Genomic DNA, 19,654 nt, shown 5'->3' with positions numbered 1-19,654 from the left:
TAAGTATGTAGTTGTTTTAGTTAACGTTTCTGTTGCTGAGAAATACAACAAAGCAATTTAGAAAAGAAAGTCTGATTTGGCTGAGAACCCACAGTGGTGGAACAAAAACACGGTGGCAGAACAGCTAGGGGTCACATCTGGAGTTGCAAGCAGAGAACACAGGGGGAAGCCTGCTGGTCTTCTGAGACCTCAGAAAGCCTGTTCCAGTGATAGGCCTTCTCCAAGCCTTCTTAAACAGTTCTACCATCTGAGGACCAGGCACTCAAACATACGAGCCTACGGGAGCTATTCTCATTTGAACCACCATACTTGGGAACAGTGGGCATGGAAGTACATGAACTCAAAGATTCTTTTTCCTTTTATTGTTCTTTTTTGGGGAGAGGGGGACTGTGTAGAGCTGGTTGTCCTGGAACTCACTATGTCAGGGTTCCTCAAACTCACAGAGATCCCTTCTGCTTCTGCCTCTTGAATGCTAAGATTAAAGGAGTGTGCCACTACACCCAGCTATTTTTCTAAAGACTCGTTTATTTTTTATATCCTATTGAGTGTTTTGCTTGGCTATATGCATGCACAACACATGGCTGCCTAGTGTATTCAATGGTCAGAAGAGGGGTTTGGATCCCCAGGACTGAAGCTATGGACGGTTGTGAGCTGCCATTCCATATGTATGCTGGGAACTGAACTTGGGTCCTCTGCAAGAGTTGTATGTGGGATTTTTTGTTCTGGGTTTTGTTTTATTGGTTTTTGTTGTTGTTTTGTTTGTTGTTGATTTTTCAAGACAGGGTCTCTCTATGTAGTCTGGCTGTCCTGGAACTCAATTTGTAGACCAGGCTGGTCTCAAACTCATAGAGATCGGCCTGCCTCTGTCTTGTGAGTGCTGGAGTTAAAAGTGTGTGCCACCATCATCCAGTGCAGTATGTGTTCTTAATTGCTGAATAATTGCTCCAGCCTTCGAAAAGTCCTTAAATAATAAGAATATGTATATATATATTCAATATATATATATATTCATATATATATATATATATATATATATATATATATATATATATATATATATATATATGAGTGCAGAGGCTTACAGAGACTAGAGGAGGGTATCAGATCCCTTGAAGCTAGAGAGGGTTGGGAATTGAGCTCAGGTCTTCTGCAAGAGCAGTATACTCTCTTAAAGCACCGAGTCACCTCTCTAGCCCTCAAATTCCTCATGGACTCACAAGGATGGCCTTGAACTCCTAACCTGGTTCCCAAGTGCTAAAATTACATTTTTGACTATAAATTTTGTGAAATATAAAAGGTCCAATACCTCTTTCAAATCAAAGTGTACAGTCCCATGCTAGGTTACAGATGTGTTTGAAACATAAAACACATACAGGATCCCAAAGACTTCTGAGTAAAAGGATGCAGGATACCTCATTAGTGTTTTTATAATGGTCATGTTTGAAATTATTATTTTTGTTCTATTGAGTTAAGTACTATTAAAAGCATATTCATTGCTTCTTGGTCTTTTTGCATTGGCCAAGTGTGAAAACTAATTTATTTACTTCCCCAAACTCGCTGTATAGACCAGGCTGGCCCACAGAAGTCTGCCTATCTCTGAGTCCTGAGATTAATGGCATGCATCTACCTCTTTGTTTTGTTTTAGATGTGATTGATAAAAGGTTGTGTGTAAGAAACTATGACAGGGTATAGAGAACCAGAAAGTAAGGAGAAAAGTAAGTTTTCGGTTGCATTATATCATCATAAACAGTGGCAGTTAACTGTTGTTTCGTTTTGAGACAGGGTTTCTCTGTGTAGCCCTGGCTGTCCTAGAACTCGAGCTGCAGATCAGGCTGGCTTCGAACTCACAGGCCACCTGCCTCTGCCTCCCATGTGCTGGGATAAAAGGCCTGTGCCACCAAGCCCGGTCACGACAGTGAGTTTTTTCAACGGGCTGAAAAATGGAGTGCAGAGGCAGGATTCAAACCCTGGTCTGTCCAGGAACTAGAACTCCTTTCGGACTGAGACTTGATCCTGTATCTCCCCCCACCAGCCGCCCCCATCGCTGCGCCATCTTGTCTCAGGGGCGATCCAAACATTCTCCACGACCGCTGTTTTATAAAGGCAGGAACCCCTCAGGGTGGTCCCCGGAACCGCTCACCTGCTGACAGCCGCCTAAGCCGCCTAAGCCACTCTTTCCTCTTTATTGCTTTTTCACTGTGAGGGCGTGCGATTTCCAAAGCTCTCCAGCACAGCTTTCCTCACACCCACCACATTAGCCAATCACATCTCAGAATCCCGCTTCAGCCCCGCCCTCGATCGATAGTCAATCACTGGCGGGCAAGTACTGTCCTCTCTGCGCGTTTTAGTGAGAGTCGCGCGCCACCGTTCGGCCGTTGGTGGCGCTGCTCTCTGTGAGGTGCCGCTACCGGAAAAGCGGAACGAGGGGCGGGTCATGCTGGTGCGGTAACCCTTGGGATTGGACAAGAGAAGTTCCGCGCTCTAACTCCGCCCACCCCGGAGCAAGCTATTCCAGTCGGAGACTCTAGGGATTGGTTCCCGATAGACCTTTACGAAGCTAAGAGATTATCGTTCCGCCTCCTGTGGACGTGAAGAGGGAGCTTCTCTGATTGGTCTGAGGGTCCAGGCCGCGCGCCGAGGGGCGACTCGGGATTGGCTAACGTCTCGTGCCGTCATAGATCCTTAGCGGTGATTGGCTGGAGGGCGGAGCCGGCTATTTGAAGGGAGCGCGCTTACCGGAGAGAAGCGCTTTCAGAGAGAAGAGTTGGGTGTCGCGGCGAGGTTTCTGTCTTGCCGTCCTCGTCCTTCTCTGTCGCAAGTCACTGAAGAAGGCTCCATAGCAGCTGCGGCTCCCGGGCGAGTGATGGCCAAGGTGTCGGTGCTGAATGTGGCTGTGCTGGAGAACCCGAGCCCTTTCCACAGCCCCTTCCGGTTCGAGATCAGCTTCGAATGCAGTGAGGCCCTGTCTGACGGTGAGGCTGGGGCCTGTGCAGGGGACCCCCAAACCCTCCTGCCCTCGTTTTTTGCCACTCCCAGTCTCCCTGGGCCAACTGAGTCTCCCATTAGTGACACGCCATGGCCCAACTCCGACCTCTCGGTAGATACGACTCCTGTGTACAGTCTGCATTGTCGCGTGGAGGCCTCCTCACCTCTCGTCTTGCACCACTGGTCCTTGCACGGTTTCCTTGCAGAGGTGTCAGCCCACATTGGCTTCCTGGAGACCCGTAGCCACGCCTTTTTCCCTATGGCTAGACCCCAGTTTTATACCCTTCCTCTTAGGAAACCTTCCATCTGTCCTCCTGTGGAAACCCAACCTCCAGGACTGTCCCCTCATTTTCCTTGTGGATACCTTTTCCTACAAACCAGCCAGACCCTCTTTTGTTTCCCTGTCTGCCTGTGGCAAGACCTCCTCCACCCTATGGCTCCCAGCAACTCCTGCTTGCCAACTGTTAACAACGTAGTGTTGCCTATATCAGGGCTTCTTTCTTTAGGTTAGTCCCAAATCCGATGTATGAGCTTCTCCTGAGGAGAGATGGGGGCTTCTGAATCCAGTCTTTGTAGGTAACTTGGTCTTCCCAAGCTCCTGGTATGGGTGAATGTACTCAGGTGAGGGTGCCCACAGCCAGGCAGGCCTCTGCCAGTTTCTGAGATTTCTACTAGCTTCCAGTGCAAGGAATCCCTCATCCCTTTTGACGGGCTGACCTAGTCTGGGGAGAGGGTGTGAACTGGCCAAACAGGGATGGGATCAGTTTCCATCATCTGGGAGGCCACTGGCTTTTGTGGATCTTTCACAGAATGACTTAATTCATCTGTGGGACATAAGATGGACATGGCTCTCATCTTACAGATGAGAGGACAGGAGCCATAAAGAGCAAAAGACCTTTCAAATAAATCTATGAACATGTAAAATGTGAGGTCATTTTGGATCTCAGTTCCACAGCAAGGCAAGTCCTGCTTTCAAGGGAAGCATTCCATGAGACCATTTCTCTACTGAGTGTTAAAAATGATGTAGCAGCTGAGGAGGTGGAGCTCTGAAGAGGCTAGGTTGTGGCAGCTAGTGCCTCTTGGTGGCTTTTGGGTGGTGTTCAGGCAAGGCCAGCCACTCCTGTTCACTTGGAGCTGCTGTGTGTGTGCTTGGGGTGGGCCAGTGGCTCAGCCTCTCCCTAATTTCTTACTCCTTAAGTTTAAACGAATCTGCTTATGACTAACTATAGAATAAGCTGGTTTAAATCCTTGCTGGAACAAGACAGGGTGTAAATAAATAAATAAAAGGTAGAGTAACAATGTGGAATATGACTTATTTGGAAGCCAAGAGGAGAGATAAGGAGCTGATAGATTAAGGGATTCACAGTTCCCAGATGCTGAGAGATCAGGTTTCAGTCAGCCTGTTTGTGTTCCTTGCATTTAAAAATGGTTGCATGGCCATTGCCTAGTATCACTTTTATTCCTTATTTATAGAATCAGAACAATAAAGCTAGAGTCAGCCTGCTTGCTGGTCATGTCTTAATAGGAGCAGGGTGATTTTTCCAAGTCAGCCAGATAATAGAAGCAGTATCATTGAAGTTTGTCTCTGAGTTCAGATTGTTTTTAAATTTTATTTTTTTACTTTAATTTGTCTGTGGTTTGTGGGCCAGAGAAACATCAAGTGGTCTTTCTCAATTGCTCTCCACTTTTTTATTTTATTTTTGTGTGTGTGTTTTTGTCTACATGAATTTATGCCACCACTTGAGTGCCTGGGGTTTTCTTTCCTTTTCTGTTTGTTTTTTGAAACAGACTCTCACTTTATAGTTCTGGCTGGCCTAGAACTTACTCTGTATACCAGGCTGGGCTTGAAGTCAAAGATCTACTTGTCTCTGCCTCTCCAGTGCTGGGATTAAAAATGTGCACCACCACATGTGAACTCATTCCATTTATTTATTTATTTATTTATTTATTTATTTATTTATTTATTTTAAATTTATTTTTATTTTTTTAATAGGCAATTCATGTTGTTTTTTTTAAAGATTTATTTATTTCATGTATGTCTGTCACTGTCTACAGACACACTAGAAGAGGACATCAGACCCCCTGTAGATGGTTGTGAGCCACCATGTGGATGCTGGGAATTAAACTCAGGAACTCTGGAAGAGCAGTCAGTGCTCTTATCCTCTGGGTCATCTCTCCAGCCCCATCTTTTTAAATTTTAAATTAAAAAAATTTTTTTTAATTTTATTTTGTGTCTATGTTGGTGGTTGGTATATGCATGGGAGCCCTGGAAGACAGAGACATCTGATCCTCTGTATCCGGTTTGAGACTCCTGACATGGGTGTGGGAATCAGACCTGGTCTTTAAGATCAATACTGGATTCTAACCTTGAACTAGCTCTTCAGCACCCTGGATTCAGGTACTTAGGTTTTCATGGGAAATACTATCTACTGAGACATCTAGCCAGCTCCCAGATTCAGTACTAGAAAAGGAAGAAAACGTTTACTTGTAGATCTTTTTTTGTTTGTTTATGTGTATTTTGCCACCATACATGTATGGGCACAACATGTGCACCTAGTGACTGCAGAGGCCAGAAGAAAGTATCAGATTACCTGAACTGCAGTTAGAAACAGTTATAAGCCACTGTGTGTCTTCTGGGGACCAAACCTGGGTTCTCTGTAAGGTTAGTAAGTGTTCTTAAATTCAGAACCATCTCCCCAGCCTCTACTTGCAAGTTTTATTTAATTTTATCCTCTTTATTTTTTGTGGAGGTGGAGGGGTCCTGTATGTGGTAGCTCTTGGTGTTGTTATTGTTGTTGTTGTTAGAAATCAAACCCAGGACTACACACATGCTAAACAGTTGCACTGCCATTGAGCTGTATCACCAGCTCAACAGTCTATTTAGGAGAACATACCAGGAATGACCATAGAATTTCTTGTCACATCAGGACCCTTTGAAAAGATAGAAGAGGGTGTTTTTCCTTTAAGTTATGTTGGTTGGTTATATTCCTTACACTCTGACTGGCCTGCAAGATGGCCTTCATCTTTCTGGCCTCCTTTCCATGAATAGTAGAGAAGTTGCTTCCTTACATTTTGACACTATCTGTTGAAACCTGACAAGCCTCCTCAGCCCTCATCATCTGAAAAGCTCTGAAGCCCTGTGGTCCCTCTCTTCAACATCTAGAAGTAGACAGTTCAAAGTATGGGTCTACATTAGTGAATTTGGCCCAGCTTCCCTCTACAGTGGAGAATTTCAACAGGTACCAGTCAAAGAAGTCAAAGAAGCCAGATATTGTGCACCAGTGTTGATCTGTATATGAACAAAAGACCAATGAATGATACACAGAAGTTTTAAAAAAGAAAACAGTGCCCAGCTACACACAAGCAGATACATGAGCTACATAATGAAACCTGCTCTCAAAGAAGCAGGAAGTATGGCACATACCTGTGACCCCAGCTCTTGAGGGGTTGGAAGAGAATGATGACAGGATTGGAAGGTCAAAGCCAAGCTTAGCTTCATGGCAAGTTCCAAGTCAGCCTGGGCTACCTGACACTGTCTTCGAAAAGAAAAGACAGAAAAAAAGAAACAATGAAGGGGGGAAAAAAGCAAGCAAAAGAAGGCCAGAGCACGGTGGTACACACCCTTAATCCCGGCACTCAGGAAGCAGAGGCAGGTGGATTGCCAAGGCTATACAGAACTGTCTCAAGAAATAAAGGAGGGAAAAAGAAAGGAATGGGCTGAGGTATGGATCATTAAGCACTGTCTAGCATGTCAAGTTCTGGATTCTGCCCCAGTGCTGTCTAAAATAAGCTCAGGGAATCTTAAAAAATTTTTACATGTCTTTAGTAATATTTTTCAGAAATAATTACTTTTGGCTTTGGTTTTGTTTTCCCAAATTGTTAAAAGGTGTGTATCCTAAAAGGGTCAGTGTCAACTTAGAGCCTCAAAACAAAACCAAATAGGGCTACAGAGATAACTTGGTGGATAAGTGTTACGGAGAAAGATTCCCCAAAAGCTCTCTGTATATGCTGACAGTGTAATATACTTAAAGTTCTCCTCTTATCTCCATACACGTCATGGCTTAGACACATCCACATTTACATGGATGTAAACATCATACATATATTTAAAAAAAAACAAAAAACAAAAATGGTGGCCACTTCTAATCCCAGTGGTTGAGAGGGAGAGGCAAGAGGATCTTTGTGAATTCAAGGTCAGCCTGTTTATGCAGTGGGATCCTGTCCTTAAAAAAAATGAAATCCAATCCTATGTTTGGTCACTATTTATACTTTATACTGTATGAATGTCCTGATGGTCCACACCTATTTTTGAAGAAATAGTCTTCACCATTGGTCTCAGAGCTATAACTTCCTCAGGTACTAGTACCCACAGATGTTTAAGGACCTTAAATAAACTGGTATAGTGTTTGCATAGACTTTATTAGGGTTCTTTTGAACAGGGTCTATGAACCCTATGTTGGTCTTGAACGTAATATGTTACAAGAGTCTAGTCTTGAATTCTGGTCCATCTCCAGTGTTACAGGTGTGTACCACAACTGTCAGCCCCTTCCTGTAGACTAATTATCTACATGTGACTTCTTTTTCCATTTTTTTTGGGGGGGGGGGAGATGGGGCAGACAGGTTGTGTATGAGGGAGTTCTTGGATTGATGTCAGGAATCCTCTTCAGTACACTCTTTTTGCTTTATCCATTGAGACTGGGTCTCTTAAACCCAGGGCTTGGTGGTATGGCTAAGCTTACTAGCCAATTCATTAGTGGTCCCCTGTGTCCACCTTCTAAGGCTGGAGTTGTAAGTGAGCCACTATGATCTTTTTTCCATACTTATATAGAAAGCACTGTAATAACTGAGCCATCTCAGCTCTACATGACTTATTCTAACTTGGTGTCAGTACTGTGGAAATAGATGTTATATGCTGTTTAGAGAATACATGAAATGCCTTTAATTCCAGCACTCAAGAGGCTTAGCAGGTGGATCTCTGAGCTCTAGGCTAGCCAGGGCTACATGAACAATCAACAACAACAAAAAAAGTAGTACATATTCGTGTTCAGTACAAATTCGTTTTTGTGTGTGGTGCTGGGGATGGAACCCATGCATCATGGATGCTAGATGAGCATTCCACCTCTGGGCTTTACCTCCAGCCCCAGATTGTTTTTCTAATATTTTCTATCTGATTGGTTCAGTTTATATAACCTACAGGTGCTAAAAGCTGAGTATATTCTGAAATTAAATATTTAATTTCTCTCTGTTCAAAACACTGCATTCCAGTGTGAGGAAATGGCTCAGGAAGAACCAGACCTGAGTTTCACTGTTCAACACTCAGGTACAAGCAGGAGAATGGGAAGGCGTACAGACAAGTGAATCCTAAGTGTTCACTGGCTACCAGACTAGCTGACAAAGTAAGCTAGTTTCAATAAGAGACACACATAGGTGCACTCCTGTAATTCCAATACTTGGAAGGCTTGCAGGTATGTCATAAGTTCTGGACTAGCCTACATTCCATAGGAAGACTGTGTCCTCTGTTCTTTGTTTTTGCATATGTGTATGTATGTGCTGGTGCTTTCAGAGATCAGAGGACAGCCTGCTGCAGCTATTTCTCTCCTTCTACATGTAGTTTCTGGAGATTGAGCTGAATCTTTATATTTTGTGTATTTTGTAGCAAGTGCCTTAACCCTCAGAGCCATTTCTAAAACCCAATTCTGTCTTTTTTTAATCTCACATATTGAGATTAAAGGCATATGCCAGTGCAGTTCTATCTTTTGAAGGAAAATATGAAAAAAAAAAAAAAAAACTTTATCAAATTTAAGGTGATTGCAGTTTATGGGCCCTTGTTTCATCATCTGTTTCTGTAGAAGATTTGATCAGCTCTGACTGCAGCCAGTCAGTATTTTATGTGGTCTCCTGTGAATTCTCAGGTCTGTTTCTGGCCCATGTCAAGAAGGGGCTCATCATTTGCTGGCTTCCAGCATACACTACAATCTTTCTTTCAATAGGTTTTGCCGAAAGTATTGACCTAGACTAAGCAATATTAGGTGCCTTGGGGACACAAGGGACTATTCTGTGTCAAGTTCTTTTTGCCTAGCCTTCCCTCCAACACATTATTAAGTGTATGAATATGTGATACCATAGGGTTTTGGGTAAGGGGCCTAAAGAAAGTAGAGCTTGACAGAGCCATCTTAGAAAGTGAGATCAAGCAAGGGTCACATACTTTTCTATCCTTCCAGAATAACTGGTTCTAATGTTCTTTTATAAAACTAAATCCATGGGTCTGGGAGCATGGCTCAGATAGATGTATAGCACATTTTTGGCATGTGCATGCCCAAAGTTTCATCAGCAGCACTCCTAAGAAATAAATAGCTAGGGATAGCTAGAAAGATTGCTCTGTAGTTAGAGTACTGAGTGCTCTTCCAGAGAACCCTGCTTTAGTTCCCAGCACCCACATGGTGATTAACTACTTCTATCTTAATGGGACAACACACCTTTCATCCAGGAAATTTGAAATTTCAGTTTGGGTATTAAGTAAGTTTTCATTCCATGTTGGTTTGCCAAAATGTTGTGGCAAACATTATTCTGGGGATTTCTGTCCCACTTAAACCATATAGTTTTCAAATAAAAGACAAAAACCTTTACATATATAATACGCACAAAACTGTTAGAGCTGGGCAGATATCAACCTTTTATATTATTTTGTCTACTTCCCAGTCAATAACTTGCCATGTTCTGCCTGGGCCACTCCTACTCCAATAGGCCAGCCTCACGGTCATATACTCACAATCCACCTACCTCATGGTAACTTCTGCCTGAGACCCCAAGCCCAGGATCTGAAGTCCTGCCTACCTCTCTTCTGCACAGCTACATACTGTAGGCATCTTTATTAACCAGTCAGGGATAACATGGGGAGCAAGGTTGACACACCAAAGGCTGGAATACATGAAGATATGCTCATAATGGAGCAATCGGACCTTGGGTACAAAATTTAGCATTTGAATATAAGCAGCACTAGACCAACCCCCTACAGTACCTCTAGTTCCAGCAGACCCAACATCTGGCCTCTGTGGGCACAGGCACCAAAGGGTACACAGACACATAAGCAGGCAAACCCCCATACACATAAAATAAAAGGGAAGGCGTATGGGAGGTATTAAAGAATGGCCAGCAGGGTTCCCAGCTCTGCCGCCAACTCAGCCCAGGCGGTCCCACATTCTAGCAACTAAATAGGACCACCAAGTTCCCACACTATGCCCAACACCGGTGGGCTATCTGGCCCTAGCCAGGTGTTCTCATCTCGGCAGGCTCTTTGGCCCCCGAGCCCCCGAGACATTGACATGGTCACTGCCTCTGCCCACCAACTCCACGACTCCAGGGCTCTAGGCCAACTCTGCCACATTCACAGCACTAGGCCTAGCTCCATGTAATGACTGCCAACCTTGCAGTTAGATATCACAATACCCAGTAACCCTGTAAAATCAAAACTCTTTGGGGGTGGGGGGCTTTCAAGACAGGGTTTCTCTGTGTAGCCCGGGCTGTCCTGGAACTCACTCTGTAGACCAGGCTGGCCTGGAACTCAGAAATCCGCCTGCCTCTGCCTCCCAAGTGCTGGGATTAAAGGCTTGTGCCACCACTGTCTGACTAAAACCAAAACTCTTAAAGCTTACAATTAGCCAGTCAGATTTATACATAAATAAATCTCAGTACAGAAGATGCCCACCCAATTTAGACAAGTTATCCCAATTATCCTAATATTTTGATATCCAGAACTACCTGAGGCTTCTAAAGCCATGCTGGCCTACGCCTCTATTTTCATCTTCCTCTCCCCTGTGACCTCCTCCCTCAGCAACTCTTAGTTCCGCCTCCCTTTTTCCTGCCCAGTTACAGGCCTCCTGCTGCAAATAGATTGGACAGGGATATTCCAGCCACATTTTACCCTTTCTGTTAGAATAAAACAACAATAACAACAAAAAAACCACAAAACTTTATCTCAAAATATAAATTGAGCACAGCTATTACCATTTTGTAATTTATAAGGTATACATAAAATAGACATAATGCCCAGTCCAATATTTTACAGTGTCCTCTATCCTAACTTAAAAGACTTAAAAGTTCTGTACTTATGTCCTGGCTTCAGATTAAATGCCATCTGAAAACCATCCTCTCAAATCTGTTCTCTTAATGTAAATAGCCTGGGTTGGCTATGAGACTGTAAGTCTTCAACCCCGTCAGAAATCCAAGAACAACTGATATTAACTGAAAATATATAGGAAGCCTAACACAGCTTCCAGAACTGAGACAAGTTGTAGAGACAGCTGCTTATCCATACAGCCCCAGTAAATTGGGAAGTTGGAGCTTCAGCCTTCTGGCCCAGGATCATCTGACAGACCTTTGACAAACAGGAGTTATTAAGGACGAGCCTATTCTGTCTTGGCAGAACTAAGTTGTCCTAACCTGTAATTTGTGTCCTTTTTCTGGACACTATTTTGTCTGTAGATGAAATGAGGCTTTTGGAACTGGGATAGAACATGGGAAAGATGCAGCTGATAGAGTTTCCTGGTATCAGATTTAATAAGGATTACAAGGTTAGGTTTTAGTTGTTACACCTAGAGATTGAATTACCATTGTTTCTAAGCTAAGTTCGTGGTGTTTTTTTTTTTTTTCTGGAATCGACTTAGACTGAGTTCAAGAGAGGAAGGTACGGTGGCAAAGCATGGGTTTGCCTGATGTGCCCAATAAAGGCCATGGGGATTTTGAAGCATGGGGATGGCATGGTAGTGACCCACTAGTGGGAACTTAGCAAGCTGGGTGGAGAGATTGTGGAGCTCTGAGTCAGAGACTTCATGAGATAAAACAGGTACGCCTTTGCCTGCCAGCACTTGGCTGGCCAGGCATCGGGACTGAGGTGGCCTGCGGTGGTGGGCATAGTGCAGGAACTTGGTTGGTGGTAGAGCCGGGAAGCTTGCTAGTCGTTCCTTTTTAATACCTCCCACTACTGAAAGGTACATAAGAAAATAAAGCTCAAGAAAAATGAAATAGCTAAATAATTTCCTCAAAATACTGAGGCTGGAGTTTGAACCTAGTGAACCATGGTCATGGGGTCACCTAGAAAGACCTAGGTGAAATTGTGAAGGAACAAGGGAGTGGATGTAAAGGAAAGCTTTGTGGTTCAGGTGGCAAACTCTATAGTATGATCTGATATCTGTGTGCTTCCAGTGTTGGATGTCTGTACCACATAGGACCAAGAGCCAGGCAGCTTCCAAGAGCTCTCTGTGAAAATCTCAGCTTGTGCAACTTTTCCCAGCTGCTGGAGCTAGGGGTTGTGTAATTTCAAAGAGCCTAAAATAAGTTCTGGGTCTGATGCCAAGCTTCTCTGTACTAGCATGACCTTGCTCCTGGTAACACTTGGCCCCCCTACAAGAGGCTATGGGTACCAGGACTCTCCTGAGATTAATAGGAAGGGTCTTCAGGTACGTTTTCTTTTATCTCTTGTTGGTATACTCCAGGACTGAGCCCACTTAGCAATGGAGTATGGAGTCAGGGTTTGGAGGTATGCCTTGTCACACACCATTTGTTGGCAAAGCCTCTGTCCCACAATGTGCACAAGTAGGCATGAGTTGGTGCCAGATGTAGACAACTTTGGGACAAGTTGGTCCGTCCCCCCCCCTGCAGATTTGCCTTTCTCCTCCTGCCACCTGGCTCTCCTGCTGGATTGGAATCTGCCACCCTGCCCCAGTTATCGAGGGATCTGCTCTACTAGGTGGCACCAATCCTTCTGTGAAAGAGGATGGCACTTCCTATCTAGAGACCAAGGTAGCCCAACTCCTTGCTGTTCCCTCACAAGCTGATGTCACAGGATTCTTGAGTCAGCCTCTGCTATATAATTCCTCTCAGCTACTGAGAGGCCTAAGTTTCCCTGGAGAGCCAGAGTCAAGGTCACTTGGCCTAGTTAGGCCCACAGGAAAAATGTCTCCATTAAAGTAGATCTTCATATTTGCTCTAATTCAGGATTGTGGTGCCGGAGCCTATTGCCCAGCAAACACACCAGTTCAGAGGACCTTCTAGTATATTCAGATTTGCCTAATGCTGACCATAAGACCCTTGCCGTGCTCGCCAGCTATTTCAGTCCTCAATTTCCTTATTCCCCCGTGTTCTTGCAGACCTGGAGTGGAAGATCATTTATGTGGGCTCAGCTGAGAGTGAGGAGTTTGATCAGATCCTAGACTCAGTGCTGGTGGGTCCTGTTCCTGCAGGAAGGCATATGTTCGTCTTTCAGGTGAGTAAGTTTTGCCTTAGCCCTTCATTTCCAGAAATGTCTCAGGCTGGAGATGGAGCCGGGGCCTGACATACTAAACATGCACTCCACTATTGAGCCACACCCAAGCCTAGAACCTTTCTCTTTTACCTGAAAGCACACTGATTTTAGCAGTCTGGCTTAAGTTCAAATGCTTAAACTGGGACTGGTGACACAACTACTGTAATCCCAGCTACTCAGGATGGTGAGGCAGAAGGACAAGTTCAAGGCCTGTCTGAGCCACATGTCTTTAAAGGACTACCACCCTGAACTCACCCAGTCTCATCAGATGTCCTACCCCTCCCCAGAGGTGGGGACCTCTGGGTCACAGCTCTTAATGACCGCTGGACCACTAATTTGTGATCTGTTCACAGGAGTTATATAAAACCCATAAACATAGTTCATGAATATTGAACTATTTCCCTCAAGGAAGAATAATGATTAAGAGTTATTGTTACTTGTTCATCAGCCGGAGCTAGGCACAGCAGTATATACTTAATACCCAGCACACACAGTTTGGATCCAGCCTGGGCTATGTAGTAAGACCCTGTCTCGAATACCTCACTAGTAAGTGTTGACTCAGGAACACAGCAGAAGCACTAACATATCTGGACAAAGCTTACCCAGCACAGATAGTTTTCATAAGTTGCTTTCACCCAGGCAGCATTTCAGCACTGCATTTGGGGATCTTTATTTATTTTGCTATTTGCTGTATGATGTAAGTCTTTACTCATTTTTAAAACATCTCAATTTGGCATCAGTGAGTTAAACATTTGTATGCATAATGAAGAATCAAGTATTCAGTTTCTGTTAAAGGTTGGTAGCTAGTGGTACTTGTGTTTGTATCTCAGTATGTGAAAAGCCAAGGTAGAAAGATTGCTTTAGGTTCAAGGCTAACCTAGAGTACACAGCCAGATGCTGTTAAAAAACAATTAGGCAGGTTGTGCTATACTTTAAATCTGAGCATCCAGGAGGCAGAGGCAGGCAGATCTCTGGGTTTGAAGCTAGCCGAGGCTACATAGTGAGACCCTGTCTTAACGAACAGATACAAGGATGTGTAGTAAAGGTGGTGACGAATATAAAACTTGTTTATCTTCTGCCCTGGCATTGTTGGCAGTGTAGCAAAGAAAGGTTCCAGGGTTTCATGGTTGCTTAGCTTTATGTCTCTAGGCCCGGAGAGAGACAAATACTGTGGTGCTGGAATGTGCAGCAAACTGTTCACAAGCTGACAAACAGGAACCCACACTCACCATAAGAAACCAAAAGGTGTATTGAAAGCTGAAGCAAGAACCCGAGCAAAGGGTTTTTCCTTGCTATGTACATGTCTGTAAGCAATTATGAAAGTACTATACTTGTTGATTTTGAAGTTTCTAGATGTATCAAGTTGTCAGATTTGTAAACTCAGAACCAATGAATACAAAGATGGGCTGTGACTTTCCAGTAGTGCTATGTCCAAGGTCACCATCCGTCACCTCCCTCCCACTGCTTTTCCTATTGCAAGCTACCTGCCCTCACACACTCCTCTCAAGCCCACTGAGCCCCGTGTTCAGCCAAGGCCTACTTCCAGAGCATGCAGCTTGGCCATTGAGCAGGCCCACTGGTGATGCTCAGCTGTGTGGTGGTTTTGGTTAAGGGTCTATGTTTTCATTTGTATTGGTTTTTTATTGCACCAACATAACTATTCCATCCAAAAACCAAACACCCTGATCTGTGACTCTTTTTCTGTTGCTGGGGTTTAGGCTTCTGCTCCTTTCCAGGCCTACTCCTGCCTGGCCTCCCTACTTATGGTACAGCCCTCCGGCAGCCAGACCACCAGTTTCCTCCTTCCTTCCTTCCTTCCTTCCTTCCTTCCTTTCTTTCTTTCTTTTCTTCCTTTCTTTTCTTCTTTTCTCTCTCTCTTTTCTTTTCTTTTCTTTTCTTTTCTTTTCTTTTCTTTTCTTTTCTTTTCTTTTCTTTTCTTTTTTTTCGAGACAGGGTTTCTCTGTGTAGCCCTGGCTGTCCTGGAACTCAGAAATCCGCCTGTCTTTGCCTCCCAAGTGCTGGGATTAAAGGCGTGGGCCACCACTGCCCGGCCCACCAGTCTTTTCAGACCTTACCTCCTGCTAAGCATTGCTCTTTCCCAAGCCCTTAATTGACCCAGCAGGCCACCTGACTAGCTTCATCTCATTGTCATTCCCCTTGTACACCATATTCCACCTGAACACCTTTGTCTCTTAATCAAGTTTAAACAGTTTTGAGTTTCTTATTGTTATTATTACGAGGGACTGAGGAGGGAAGATAGGGCTCTGCATGCTGGGTGAACATGCTACTAAATCAAACTCATGATCTCTTCTTTATGGTCATCTGTATCACCAGTCTGTCTAGTCCCACTTCATTGGTAGTCTTTGTGTTAATGACATTTGGGCTTGATTGGCAGTGCTAAAGCACAGGATATGTCTCCCTAGGCTGATGCCCCAAACCCATCCCTCATTCCTGAGACGGACGCCGTGGGTGTGACTGTGGTTCTCATCACCTGCACCTACCATGGACAAGAGTTCATCCGTGTTGGCTACTATGTCAACAATGAGTACCCAAACCCAGAGCTTCGGGAGAACCCACCCCAAAGCCAGACTTCTCTCAGGTGGGACCTGTCTCTGCACTTTCTACTTTAGACAGGCCAGTTCTCTTACAATGGAGGGGGGTTTGGAGCCAAGGTCAGTCAAGGTTAATAGATCATACTGACTGCAGTGTTAAGCTAGAGCTAGGAATGCAGTAAGAGCTACAGTAAGTCTTTTTTTTTTTCTGGAGGTATGCCTAACAGAATGAGGACTAGAGCTGGGTGCAGTGGAGCACACTGATCTCAGCACTCCAGCCCTCAGAATGGTGAGCCAGGAGTATCATAAGTTAGAGGCCAGCCTCATCTACATAATGAGTTCTAGACCAGCCTAGGCTATATAGCAAGACCCTGTTTCCAGATGTGTAGGGGTTGGGGAGCACCGAAGAGATAGCTCAGTGGTTAGGAGCACTGGCTGCTCTTGCAGAGGACCTGGGTTTGATTCCTAGCATCCACATGGTAGCTTCACAGCCACCTGTAATTTCAATTCCAAGGGAATCTATGCCTTCTTCTGACTTCCACAGGGATCAGACATATACATGACAGACATCTCAATAGCAAAACATTAATACAATAAAATAAAGATATTAAAAAAAAAATCGAATGGACTGGAGAGATGGCTCAGTGGATAAGAACTTGCTGCTCTTCCAGAGAACCCAGGTTTAATTCTTAGCACCCACATGGTGGCACATAACTTTTACTCCAGTTTTAGGGAATCTATGCCCTCTTCTGGCCTCCAAAGGCACAAGGCACACATATGGGACATAGAAATATGTATAGCCAAACACCCATATACAAGTTTTTTTTTTTTTTTTAAATCAAATAAGCCAGGCATGGTAGTCCATACCTCTAACCCCAGTACTGGGGGTTAAAGCACTTGGGGAGATGCAGGCAGATGTCATGCGTTCAAGCCCACCTTCTACATAGTTCCAGGCTAGCTACGGCTACATAGTTGAGACCCTCTCAAAACAGAACAACCCAAACCAAAAGAACAAATGAGCAAAACCAGGATGAGAAGGCCCTATTTCTACCCAGAATGTACAAGCATCTCTAGGGCTTTGCATCTGAGCAGCAAGGGCGCTTGAGTCTGCTCTCATGCTCCAAGTGGAGGTCTGAGGGAATAATAAACACTTAGGTGGTGGGGGCTGACATTCTTCTTCTTACTATAGCTACAGCGGAACATCTTGGCCTCTAACCCCCGGGTGACCCGATTCCATATCAACTGGGACAACAATCCAGACAGGCTGGAAGCCATAGAAAACCAGGACCCCAATGTGGACTTCGGCCTTCCCCTTAGTTGCACTCCCGTCAAAAGCCTGGGCCTCCCTAGCTGCATCCCAGGCCTCCTTCCTGAAAACTCCATGGATTGCATCTGACAGGGGAGGCAGATAGGGCTCAGTAGGACCCATGGCAGTCTCCTTGCACACCTGGAGGGGACCTACAAGCCCTCAGACAGTCATGCTTGGTCATCTCAAGGATTTGGGGACCACCAGCTGTCTCCAGACCTGTCAGCCCCAAGGAAAAAAAAAATGGGCCCCAATCTTTTCCATCCAGGTCCAGAAGAATCATCTCACTTATGATCTACTGACCTCTAAAAAGCAGGTACTTGTGTTTCTCATTCTTTGCGTCATTTTTCCTTCTATATTATCAGTTTCTATGAGAAGCTTTCTGAATACCACCTACCTTGAGGCTTGCTTGGGTAGTGCCTGGCTAGCATTGGCCAGAGGTTATTATTCCTTCCAACTTGAGTTCTTGGAGACTCAGGCAAGGAAGGAGTCCTGGTTAGAAGGCCAACCCAATACAATGGCTGTCCTTTCAGAGTGTCTAGGACATTCAGTCTAACTAGTACTATAAAACTCCCCAAAGGTGAGCTCCCCAGGCTAGTGAGGGATGGTAGGTACTTTGGTCACAGCCACCTTTTCACCGCCTGACTGAGCCTGGCTTTCTGAGAGGATTGCCCTGGGTAGGAGGTATATTGGAGGTCCTGCTTCATGCATTCTGGCCCCATGGAGTCATCAGGGTTTGCTTTGACCACATGTTCATTCTCATGTGGTACCTAAATATTCTGGGATAAAGGAGGTATTTGGCAGGCTGACCTGAAAAACTCCCGCTCCATCTACCCCTACCCTAAGCCTTGGTCCCCTTGCTGCTACATGTATGCTATTGTGATTGCAGTGTGTATATTAAAAGGTTTTATATTAAAAGTTATGGTTGGCTTAAGAATAAAAGCACTTCATTTAGATTGTTCTGCTTTTTTTTTTTCTGCACCCCATCCCCATCCACCCATAAACAGCAGGCTTGGGATTTACTATGTAGACCAGAGAGATCCACCTGCCTCTGCCTCCTCTGCCTCTGCCTCTGCTCTGCCTCCTCTGCCTCCTCTGCCTCTGGCCTCCTCTGCCTCCTCTGCCTCTGCCTCCTCTGCCTCTGCCTCCTCTGCCTCTGCCTCCTCTGCCTCTGCCTCCTCTGCCTCTGCCTCCTCTGCCTCTGCCTCCTCTGCCTCTGCCTCCTCTGCCTCTGCCTCCTCTGCCTCTGCCTCCTCTGCCTCTGCCTCCTCTGCCTCTCTGCCTCCTCTGCCTCTGCCTCCTCTGCCTCTGCCTCCTCTGCCTCTGCCTCCTCTGCCTCTGCCTCCTCTGCCTCTGCCTCCTCTGCCTCTGCTCCTCTGCCTCTGCCTCCTCTGCCTCTGCCTCCTCTGCCTCTGCCTGGCTCTGCCTCTGCGCCTCTGCCTCTGCCGCCTCTGCCTCTGCCTCTGCCTCTGCCTCTGCCTCTGCCTTCTGCCTCTGCCTGCCTCTGCCTCTGCCTCTGCCTCTGCCTGCCTCTGCCTCTGCCCTCTTGCCTCTCTGCCTCTGCCTGCCTCTGCCTCTGCCTCTGCCTCTGCCTCTGCCTCTGCCTCTGCCTCTGCCTCTGCCTCTGCCTCTGCCTCTGCCTCGCCTCTGCCTCTGCCTCTGCCTCTGCCTCTGCCTCTGCCTCTGCATCTGCCTCTGCCTCTGCCTCTGCCTCTGCCTCTGCCTCTGCCTCTGCCTCTGCCTCTGCCTCTGCCTCTGCCTCTGCCTCTGCCTCTGCCTCTGCCTCTGCCTCTGCCTCTGCCTCTGCCTCTGCCTCTGCCTCTGCTCTGCCTCTGCTCTAGCCTCTGCCTCTGCCTCTGCCTCTGCCTCTGCCTCTGCCTCTGCCTCTGCCTCTGCCTGCCTCTGCCTCTGCCTCTGCCTGCCTCTGCCTCTCGCCCTCTGCCTCTGCCTCTGCCTCTGCCTCTGCCTCTGCCTCTGCCTCTGCCTCTGCCTCTGCCTCTGCCCTCTGCCTCTGCCTCTGCCTCTGCCTCTGCCTCTGCCTCTGCCTCTGCCTCTGCCTCTGCCTCTTCTGCCTCTAGGCCTCTGCCTCTGCTCTGCCTCTGCCTCTGCCTCTGCCTCTGCCTCTGCCTCTGCCTCTGCCTCTGCCTCTGCCTCTGCCTCTGCTCTGCCCTCTGCCTCTGCCTCTGCCTCTGCCTCTGCCTTGCCTCTGCCCTGCCTCTGCCTCTGCCTCTGCCTCCTTGCCTCTGCCTCTGCCCTCTGCCTCTGCCTCTGCCTCTCTGCCTCTGCCTCTGCCTCTGGACATCTGCCTCTGCCTCGCTCTGACTCTGCCTCTGCCTCTGCCTCTGCCTCTGCCTCTGCCTCTGCCTCTGCCTCTGCCTCTGCCTCTGCCTCTGCCTCTTGCTCTGCCTCTGCCTCGCCTCTGCCTCTGCCTCTGCCTCTGACTCTCTGCCTCTGCTCTGCCTCTGCCTCTGCCTCTGCCTCTGCCTCTGCCTCTGCCCTGCCTCTGCCTCT

The 19,654-nt window shown here is 46.2% G+C and overlaps 1 pseudogene across 1 annotated transcript; it reads left to right on the top strand.

Moving 5' to 3' along the window:
• Window positions 1-2,863: 2,863 nt before the first annotated feature.
• On the top strand, window positions 2,864-18,099 carry LOC117702400 (histone chaperone ASF1B-like; annotated as a pseudogene). The gene is made up of 4 exons (XR_013070399.1): window positions 2,864-2,972; window positions 13,131-13,246; window positions 15,709-15,884; window positions 17,027-18,099. The product of XR_013070399.1 is annotated as a histone chaperone ASF1B-like (transcript).
• Window positions 18,100-19,654: the final 1,555 nt, after the last annotated feature.

The sequence above is a fragment of the Arvicanthis niloticus genome, unplaced genomic scaffold (genome assembly GCF_011762505.2).
Source record: "Arvicanthis niloticus isolate mArvNil1 unplaced genomic scaffold, mArvNil1.pat.X pat_scaffold_755_arrow_ctg1, whole genome shotgun sequence".
Classification (NCBI taxonomy): Eukaryota; Metazoa; Chordata; class Mammalia; order Rodentia; family Muridae; genus Arvicanthis; species Arvicanthis niloticus.
The sequence above is the reverse complement of the archived record's forward strand: the minus strand, read 5'-3'. Positions and strand labels throughout refer to the sequence as shown.